This window comes from Strix aluco, chromosome 12 (assembly GCF_031877795.1).
Source record: "Strix aluco isolate bStrAlu1 chromosome 12, bStrAlu1.hap1, whole genome shotgun sequence".
In the NCBI taxonomy this organism is placed as follows: domain Eukaryota; kingdom Metazoa; phylum Chordata; class Aves; order Strigiformes; family Strigidae; genus Strix; species Strix aluco.
Genome location: NC_133942.1, coordinates 22164289 through 22175657, shown reverse-complemented (window position 1 = coordinate 22175657; position 11369 = coordinate 22164289).

Here is an 11369-nt window from a genome sequence, read left to right as displayed (position 1 = left end):
AGAACATGCAGCAGCCTCTGCTCCACCCCCGGTTTCCATCTTCTCACCCAGAAGGGGTTGAAAGGCAGCCAGCTCCGACGCCAGCAGCATGGTATCTGTGCGTCTCGGCACTGTGGCAGTGGGCATTGCAGACACTGGGGGTGACGAAATGAATTTGTCCCGCTCCTGGAGATGTGCTCGAATCACTATTCATCAGCAAGTGAGTCATTGCCCTTCCCACGGTCTCTTCCTGTGAAGCAGAGGTGATGGCGAAATAGGATCAAGCGCCTACGCTTCCCCCAGCCTACACGGAGAGCTCTGCTCTGTCCCCTCCCTCCTGAGCTGTCAGGCCCACTATTTTGAAATAAAAATACTGAAAAGTGTGTGTGAGAGTGCAGGCACACAGAGTGGCGAAGTGGAAGTGCACCATGTCTGCTGTGCCAAAAGGAGAACCTTGCACATGTACATGCTCCGGGAAGCATCTGCTGCAGGGAAAAGGGCTGCATGCCGGGGAGACAGCCTGTGTGTGTGACACGCCTGGTCCCTCCTGGCATCGCTCACTCGTGAGTGCCAAGGCCTCTGCCTGCACTCCAGGCAGCTGCCTGCTCCCCTAAGGGCAGGGTTTCCCCATGCCATGCTGGGTGGCAGAAATGAGGCTGGCTCTGTGGATCAGCCTCCATCCCTGTGGGAGGACTGACGGCAACAGCAGCGATGTTCCCCAGGGTGAGGCGAATGGCAGGCTGGCAGGGCTGCAGGCGTCTGTATATCTATAATGAGCTTTAAATGGGCAAGGAGGCATCTGGACCAGAGGTGAAGCAGGCATCTAGTGACAAGCAATGTTTTCCTGTGACACAGGTCTGCTGAGCCTGCCAGGCTCCACCACAGCCACCTGGTGTGACCCAAAGGAGGCTTCGGGATGAGGCATGCCAGTACTGTTCCACATTTCGCACAAAATAAGCCAGGCTGAAAGACAAGGGCAGCCCAAATTAATTTGCCAAAACATTGTGCTTCTCAGGCCCTGTTTGCATACTCAGTGCAAAGCCAAAAAAAAAAAAAAAAAGTGATCAGTTGCTAATGTTGGTTTTTATATGTATTTATCACACATGGAAACAAGGAGTTGTACATCAGTAATAGTCCATCTATGTCTTTGTATTTCTTTTCTAAAGAGGAGCTAACTGTGATCATCTACCTTGGTTTATCCAGAAAGTATATTAAAAAATCAAATCCATTACAGCAACCACATCTGAAGAAAATTGTCCAGAGCTTGTTCAAAACCCTCTGCAGGTCAGAGGTTTCACCTTCTGTCTCCAGCACTCAGTTATGAGATACAAAAGTAGGACAGCTGAAGCTGTGGATTGCCAGGGGATGCTGCAGCTCACTTTACGGAGAGACCAGGATACAGATCCTAGCTGTCTGTCATCTGAGCCAATAAGGCATACAAAATGTTAAACCCCATGATTTAGAAGAGCTAGGCTGCAGTGCAATGCATCCGTGCTTCTCTTCCTTCTTTTTTAAATGGCATTCGTGTGCCCTCTCATCCCTGTCCTAAAGCCATTCCCCTCCCACTAAAATGACTGTGCTGATGACCGTGGGACCTCTGCAGCATAAAGAGAGTGAATCACTGCAATTTCTCAGGTTTCAGAGACAGGGATTATCTTTATAAATGCACCCAATGCTGCTATAGACAGACATGATTTGAAAGACATAAATACTTTGTTTCTTTCCTGGGTTCTTTGCTCTTCAGGGAACTCCAGAATCTCGTTTTGCTTCATTCATCTCTGGGCTAATGAAGAGTGCAAACCTGCATCCTCAAAAAAATGAAAGCCACAACTAATGATAGCAAGGAAATAAATGGCAAAAGCCTAAAAGAAAATAGCTTTGAAAACTGATACACTTCAGTGTGACATGATAATTCAAAAAGGTTGCCTGTGCTGGTAGTATTTATAATTCCCTGAACATCTGAATTCCCTCCAGCCAGCATATATTAAGCACAATCCAGGGCATATGCAACAAATCATATTCAATGATGGAAAGTTGGGAGAAAAGCAAGAGCTCAATCTTTCTTGATTACGGCAGCCACAGATTTCTTTTTCATAGACTGCCAGTACTAATGAATGAAGAGGATATGAAAGGAAAACAAAAATACTCAAATCAACGTGCTTCATGTACCAATAGATGTATCTGCTCATAAATTTGACTAATTAGATGCAAATTATTGTCAAGAAATGTTGTTCAGGGTATTTAAGCCCTCACTCAGACTGCAGCATCCAGCCACATGTGGAAGCACAGTCCCAGAAAGCTGCATGGGATTCTGGATACAAACCACTGCTGCACACCAACACGTGTTCATGAAGGGATGCATTTTATGGTGGAGAACAGCAGGTCCCAAAGCCCTGCTAGAGCAGGATTGATTCAGTAAAACATGTTTAAAGCTGCTGTGCCTCTACACTTGGGATACTAACCTTAAAGCCAGATCTGGGCCCCATATTGGCACACAATTTTCAACCCAAATGAAAGCCTGCAGTTTTCCACCTAGAGATCATTTCATTTCAGACAGTGCTTCTGAGAAGATCTAACAGTTCTGAAAAGTTATTGAAATTTATTCAATTTTCAAGGCAAGTGTTAAGACCCAAAGGGACTTTCATAGCACGAGATCTGTCTTTGAAAAATTCGCAGGCAGAGGTCAGAGTTAAGTACCACTCGGCTGCGATGATCTGTCAAACGTTCCCAGCAATGCATTATTGCAGTAAGATTGGAGATGTTTGCCTTGCAAAGGTTAGCCAAGCTTTTAAAATTCACCAGGTCTCAGATCTTCACAGTCTGGGACAGCTACATGGCGGCGCTGCTCTTACATGTGTTAAATGATAAAATGGAAAGTTGTGTTGCAGGTTACTGGCACGGCCTTTGCAGAGCTGCTTTAGGAGTCTTTGGATGGCCATTTTTAGCGCTGCTCGTTGAAATCAAACCTGGCAGTGCACCTGGCAGGGTATTTTTTTTCTGCTTTGGAAGGATGGTTGGACTTTGCTCCAGTTGATTCAGTAGCTGAAGCATGGCTGCACCACTGCTGCAGGTCAGAGTCTGAGCTACATACATTGCCCAGCTTTTACTTTTTCAACTGCTACTGCCGTATTTTTTTTATCTAACATATGCATTTCAGTTGTTCACAGGAGGTTAGCCTCTTACATATTAGGCTCACCGATGCTGGATGTTCTGCTCGGGTTGGCAATGCTGGTTTTGTAAAGGATATTTAATGTTGTAAATCATTAAAATTATTTACAAGCTGTTGGAGACTTTTTAGGAGATAAAAAGACTAAAAGAAAATGTATGCACATCTCTGTATGTATCAGTGGATTTGTGCATAAATGCTCAAGTCTTCCAGGAAGTAAGGAGACAGTTACGAGAATAATATATAATTAACACATCCTCTTTTCTTCCTTTGTTGGTGTAGACATGCCTTTAGATTAAAAGTGGGGAACATTAAAAGTATTTGGAGTACGTGGGACAGAATAATGTTGAATTGTATGTAAGTTCAGCCCTGTCACCAGTTACACATGTTACAGACAGAGCAAGTCTGTTCCTGCCCAGGGATCTCATCCACTATACTGTTTTTACACAGGCCTTCCCAGTGGTGGTGGTGGTGGTGGTGGGGTTTTCCCAAAAGGAAGGAAATTAGGGCCTAGCTCTTCCTATGCTGCTGATGGAATACAAGCTAACCAAAAGGAATGCATATTATAGAGTCGTTCATCTGCTTAGGTGTCAAACGTTAAACTTCATCTCACTTTAGCTCATATTTTCATCAGACATCCCAAGGTGGCACATCACAGCTCAGTATCACACAGCTAAGTAAAATGCTCTTTGATGGGCAACTGCAGAAGTACACACACCATTGAGGAGGCTCCCCGGAGCTTTCTGATATGAATCCAGTTGAACATGAATATTAAGGGATCACAGACAGGCAGCAGCAGATTTCCCTGCCAGCAGCATCACTCATCATGGCTCCCAGACCAGGCTGGTTTTTTTGGAAACACTGGTCACCTGCATTATGAACAGTCAGTGAGGAACAGCCTTTTACACAGGCCAGTGACTTTCTTGATGTTAAAAATATACCCTGGACTTAATGAGGCGATTAGCCTACAGAAGTGTCAGATGTACCTGTACCAAACAAGCACCTCCACGTGGCTAGTGGCACGAGGCACTTCCCCATGTGTGACTGGAGAGGGGTGCCAGCGCTGATAAATGGCAATGCATACTGTGGGATCATCAGCTTGCTCAGTAAGAGGACAGAGGCTTGTATCTGATAACTGTAGGTGATGGAATGTACACACAGGTACTCCAGTTATACTAAGCTTTACAATTATGCAAATCCAAACAGATAAATGCTTTTTTTGGCTAAGAATTAGAGACCTTTACTTGCATTTTACTAGAGTACATATAAGCTGCTTTTAGAGCTGCTGGTTATTCAGGGACTGCCACAGTTTGCTGAACTGCTTGTCAGAGCTATTGATGGCTCCTGGTAAAAGATCGCTGACGAAAGGTCGGGGGTAGACGTGTTTCTCGCTCACACCAAAGCTGACATTTGCAGCCTTGCAGGCCAGCGTAACAAAGGCACAATGAACCTCAGCCATTTAACAGTCTTCAAACCTTCTTATTTCCTTTGGGGAAGCCTGGTTTGGTGCAAAGACAGTAACTCTGCTTCTGCATGATGAATACAATGATGCTGAGAGCATCATTACATACTGTCTGGAGATGGACTTCTGCATCATCCCCTACCAGGGAAGTGCTGTTGAGTGTGGACTGTGTTGCTGGACACCAGCCGGGATCTTGGGAAACAGTCTCTGCTGAGAGGGCTCTCATTAACTGCAATATGCTGATGCAGGAGACTGGTGGAGAACATCTCTAATTTCAACACAGAGGGTTACATCTGAGTGCTAGGTAGTTCCTCCAGAGAAAATACCAGCTCCAGCTGCCAACAGGGGCTGCTACATCAGTTACAGGAATCACAAGAGGGCTTTTGGTCCTGAGCATCTCTCAAAGAGAGTGGCAAAAAGCCTTCTCCTAGCGACAGGCCTTTCTCAGCATGCAAGAAGTCCAAACTGCCACCCCAAAATAATTTTAGATACTACTTTTCCAGTTTAGTTATGTATGTACCCATCTCAATCCTGCACTCCCCTCTGGATGTGCTAACAGCATAAAGTGAAGCAAGACATAAAGGACCAACAGATTATCTAAGGCACTATACCAGATGTCTAGATCAAAACCACATTCTTCTTATCAAAGGACAGCATTACCTTGAGTTCAGATTCGCAGCCACAAAGACGCTAATTTTTCTAAGTCAGTGAAGACAGTGAGACAAGAGATTTTACTTAAACTATATATTTTTACATAAAACAACTTTATGTTACAATAAAATCAGATAAAAATCACAAAGTTATATAATAAGTTCATAAAGAAAAAAATCAAGTTTTCCTTTTATATATATAAAACCCAGCATTTACTGCTACTAGGAGTCTAAATGTTAACATTGACTGTCTATGGTCAATTTAAAAAAAAAAAAAAAGAAAAGAAAAAAAGAAGAGGAAAGTACTTTTTCACAGCAGACAAATGACGAGGTAAGAGATGTTTTTACAATGATTCAACTGTAGTAAACACTTCAGTTTTCATTAAACCATATACTAAATATAATAAACCCAAACAAAAATATACATTTAGAGCACTGCAGTGTTTTCCCACAGTTGTGTATCAACAAACTGTCAGTCATTCACTAAACTTTACTTGAAACAGTAAAAACAGGGTGTATGTTTATCTTTAGTACTAAAATCTCATAATAATCTAAATATTTTGGTATAGCAGACCACACTAAAACACTCTCAGAACTTTCAACTACAAGGGATATATTCATGTTAAAAATGATGTGCTTTGCTTGTCATTCATGATGAGTTTTATAGAATATCATGTTCATGATCACTATTAGGCAATTAAATGAAAACATCTAAATGCTGCAAAATACTCCTTTATTGAGCATAGCTCCCTCTTCACATAATCAAGTTAATCAATGTACTGCAAACTTAGAAGCTTAGTTCACAAATCTTACATTATCAGTCTTTTTAGCTAGTATATGGCTAAAATAATTATTGCTGACCAGTGTTAAAAAAAAAAAACCAAAACCAACCCACACAATATAACAGCAGGCAGATTTTTCTCAAGTGCCTTTCTTGTATGTACCATTATTATTAGGTAACTAAATGATCAGAAAGAAAAAAGAAATCTATTTCAAAACGTGCATATAAAATTTTTGGAGGTATAGGCACCTTCATCCGAAGACTGTATGTTTAGGCTATCTGTTTAAAAAAAAAAAAAAAAAAAAAAAAAGAAAAAGAAGAGCTAAGACAAAACACAGTAGAAAGTCAAACAGGTTAGACATCCAACATCCCCCAGGGATGCAAGCCAAGCCCTCCCAGCCAGGACCAGCTCTGCCAGCAGCCTGCAGGAGAGCCCTCCTTTGGGAAGCACCTTCATCACATTTACCATTCACCACCTGACTCTGTATTTCTCTTCAGATACCTTATCATTTACTGCAGAGAATGGTATTTAAGACACGCAAACTTCATGTCAAGTTTATAATCTAACAACGAACCTAAAGAACTGCCAAGCTCCTGGGGGTGCAGGACTCCAGGCACAGCATCCCCGCCCAGGCTGTGTCGGCCAGCCGGGGCTGTCTGGAGGTGTGTCTGGATTAAATGTCTTGTGGCTATGTATTGCTTTGTTTGATACACAGGTGCTTGTTGAACATGATCCATGGAAAGAAAAATTACCTTAGGGTAGCTGTGTCTTACTGTTGCTAAATCATGCCCACAACCAGACCCCACCAGCCCAGCCTGGGAGGCCTTGCTGCCTCGCAGTGCCCTGAAAGATGAACCTGCCCTTCTGCACGGTCTCTGGTACTGCTGAGCCTGTGTAGGATGGCAACAGCTTTTCCTATTTTTGACTGAAAGTGTCTGACCATAAACTAGTGCCGTGCTGCAATGCTCTCGCGCTGCACAGCTCTGTGTGTGGATATTTGCCCTCCATCCCTCACATTGCCACGTCTGTGATATGCTGAGGACTTCTTGATATTTACAGGCTTAACAAGCCCAGAACTGCCTGGACAAAGGCAGGTGAGCTGATGGATCAGCGTGGCCATCCTAGACCCTTGGCACATCCACAGCTTGTGGTCAGAGCACATCTTTCACTGAAGCTTCTGCTGAAACGGTTGTCAAAATTAGCTGCTGATGATCCTCCCTTACACCCTTTCACTTTGGATTCAGCATCACTCATGCACTAAGCCGAGCAGGGCGTTTCACCCTGATAGTGGTTTTATCATTGCTAATCCATAAGCTCAGGAAGACAGCACTATATTCCTTACAAGACATTGATGCTTTGAAGGGTTTTGCAGAGATAACTATTCAGAAGAGCCTAACAAAGAGCATGGTCTTGTAGCTGAGAGACTCCCACCACTACGAGGTGGTGGCTGTAACGGGGAATCTTCCTTCTGTTGTTTATGAAGCAGCCAAAGGTGGCAAAAAATTAATAAGGGAGAAAATGAACGCTTGTGGAAAAAAAAAATTAAACAGCATGCAGAAGAGTGCAGAAGCCTATGGACAATTTGTGCCTTGCTGAGATGGGGACATGGGCTCCCCATGCCCGACAAGCTACCAAGCAAACACAGGATGAGCACAGGGTGAGCACCTGCCTTAACTCCACAGATGCTTTTGCTGATGCTCTTCGAAAGCGATGGCAGTGGCAGGGACAGCAGGAGGAACAGCAGAAACCCTTCCTGCTCTTCTTAATTCATTGAACAGCTTTAAAAAGTGCTCACCCTAAATCACTCGCATAAAAATAAAATCAGGTGTTTGTCTAGAAAAAAGGCATTGTCTAAATAACATTTGTTTTCTAGGCACAGATGCACCCAGTGTAAAACTATTTTTAAAAATGCTAGGATACAGAAAGTGAGAGGTGGCACTGAATTTCTTACAGAAAAGACAGTTTTCTTCCAGTGAGCTCACCTAGTAAAGAAGACATCAATTAGATGTAGACAGGAGAACATGAGAAAGTACTAATTTTGCTGAAAATGCACATTTAGGCCAAACAAAACTACTTGTGAATTTGAGTCAAAATCAGCAAATAAAGATTCAGTCAAACGGAAAAAAAGCAAAAGGTCAACCTATTTTATTTTTGGGGTGTGAAACAATGTTTCAGTTCTTCATTCTGAAATAATTTATTCCAGAGATGAGGCTAAGGTTATCTTCCAAAATGTGAAATAACATATCTAATGGAACATTCTTTCCCCTCAGAAGTAATTATCTCCATGCATTTTTACGTCACAGAATATTTCTAGGTTTTTGTGCTAATACAAAGTAGACCTGTTTATCTCTCATTTTGGCCACCAAAAAAAAACCCAACCCCACCATTATTCAGCAGCTCTAACACCATCTCAAAGGAGCAGCTCACTGGAAATCCCAGAAGGCAGTAAGACACTCTCTAAGCTGGTGTCACAACAGGCCAGCACAGAATTTTCTTCCCGTATAGCACCGGGGCCAGCCAGGCAGGATGGGCAGCGTGGCAGGATCCGCGGCGGTGCGGCTGACAGGATTTGGCACAGGGAGTGCCAAGCGCAAGACCTTTATTAACGAAAGACCATGTAACTGAGGTAGGATAGGTCCTGCCATCAACCACTTAGAGGGAGAAACCTGTGTCCACAATTTGCCCAGCACTGTATTTTAATAACAAATAAAACCAAGCTCTGCAGACCCTCTCTTGGACAGGGATGAACATTTCTTGGCCCCAGCAGCGTTTGTGGCTCTCCCTAAGCAGGCGGCTGCCAGCTGAGCATAGCTCCTGGCTTGGGACGCCCACAGCAACGGGCTGGATCCCCAACACACACAAAAGGAGGAACAAATGCATCCATACGATGGTGTGGGCATTTTGGTGGAGGAAGGCTGGCTGCCCCAGTGCTCCCACCAGGAGGGAAGAGACATTTCAATGCCAGGACGAGTCCCTGAGGAGCAGTGTGGGGCTCACAGTTTGGCAGGCAGGGGTTATTGCTGGGCCACCACAGAGCGTCAAGGAATAAGCAGTGTGTGACACCAACGGTCCCCACTCAGCAGGTGCACGGGGCTCTAGTCCTGGGGCAGGGATGGGGCCAGGCTGGAGAGGGGAGCTGCAGCTGGTGTCCAAACACTCTTGAGAGCGTGCACGGCCCCTTCCTAGCACGCTTTTGGCTTTTCAAGAGGAAAAATACAATGAAAGAGAGGGAAAGGTTAAAAGAAATGGAGTTTGAGGGAGGGTTTTAAATGATTGTACATAAAAACTCTCAACTTACTGCTGTTGGGAAGGAAAAAGAGAGAAAGAAGGTAATTTATAGCAAGACCTTGGATGCTTGAAGAATGGAGTTTCCCCCAGCGTATAGCTGCATACAGGCATCCCTAACATCTCAACATCAGGGCAGCAGCAGATACATACATTTGGGGCAAGACTAGAAAGATAAGGCAGGGATTTCTCTAAGGACATGCCCATTGTTCCTCTGGTGGGCACAAAACACCCAGAAATAACCGCCCGTGTCAAAACTGTGCACTGGTTTAATGTGCCAGCATTAAATTCCATCTGTTAAATTGATGCAATCCCCTAGAAACACTTTTCTTGCAATTTAAGAGTGGCTTAATACACTCCTAATGAACTGGATCTGAGATAGACCTGACTAAAGTGAAAAAAAGATCTGGATTAACCCCAATAAAATAATTTGTTCACAGAGCCTTTTGCATCCCTCTAGTCAGAATCATGTTAAAAATAATATTTTATATTAAAACCAAGAAGGAAGCCCTAAGATTGCTCAACAGAAAAGAAGGAAACAAGATGGAGCAAGGTCCTTGGTGCAAAAACAATCAACCACTGTGACAAGGAGAGCCCTGACTACCCATATTGCTTGCAGCTCTTAGTTGTGTTATTCCCTGGTTCCTAGCTGATGCTGGGACTGGCTAGTTTGGGAACTCCAAAGCAGCATGGGAGGAGAGGAGAAGCAAGACAAGCTGTCTGTTGAATGGTGGTGTCTATCTCGCTTGCTATCAAATAAAAAGACTAAAAACGGAGATTACTTGTGCACAACCACACACAGTTTCTGACGTCATTTTCAGTTTTGAGAAGTCTGATCTAACCCCACATTATGCAACTGTTGAATCTTCCATGCTGGCAAAGTCTAATTTTCACACGCCTACATGCTATGTACCTGATTTTTATTTTTATTTTTAAATATCAACAGCCTACAGCAATTTTTTTTAAAGATACTTAAGTGGTCATAATGGTTACGAAAGGTCCCAGCTTCACATCCGTTGTTTAAAAGAAGCAAAAGCAAAAAATACACAAAGTCCAGTCTGAAAAACAGGCAATGAAGACAACGCAACAGTAACAGATGAAATGAAAATTCAAGGGACAATTGGAGACAGAACCTATCTCCAGCATGGGGATTATAGATCTGTGTGCAAAAAGTATTCAATGCACGTTTCACCTATAACTCACCTTTCTTTTAAAGGTCACTTTTATAACTGAGATGTGCCAAGAAAAGAAAAAAGCCCCTAAATAAAAAGAAAAGCACGGCCATTTTCTATCAGTCACTGCTGGAATGCAGTGACACGGTGCTTAACCAAGCTTTCGCCTGAATTAAGCAAATAATAAAATAATGTCACATCAACAAAAGTTCTTTCCTGAATTAATTCAGATCCCATGTAAACAGACTCTCAAACTAGGTTATGGAGAAAGAAGAGAAAGAAGCTGAAGGCAGTCCTAGGAGCAAGAGCAAAACTTTGGCTGAATTCTCCTCTCTGGCCCTTTTTACATCCCTGTCTGTGATGACGTGAACTTCCTTCTCGCTGAAGCCCAGTGTATGACCTTGCATTTCTCAAAACATATTTAGAGCTGCTGAATAATCAGTTTGAGAATACAACAGTATTTCTGCCTTTCAGGTTGGAGGTTTTTTTGGACAGTCTAACTTGGTGACTAATTCCCACCCTACTGTCAAAGATACACGAGGTGAGAATGCAGAAATCATAGGAAAGGATTTTGATTTCATGTGGTCATGACCCTGCCAGTCTCCTTGCTTCTGAGCAACACCTTCAAATAACCTTATATTGCTTTTCAGATTGTCTCCTTCTTCACTACTGCAGAAGTTAATCAACAGTGATCAAGTTGCACAGAGCTGCGTGCGCCCCGTGTACAAATCAGCAACATACCGCTTTTTTAAACAAGTATCTGGTCTCAAGACTCAGGTGGGCATTTTTTAAGAGATGCACATAATGACAGAACTATATGGGTTCAAAACTGAGGGCCAAAGAGAGATGATCTTGCTAAGCAAGAGAAGCTGT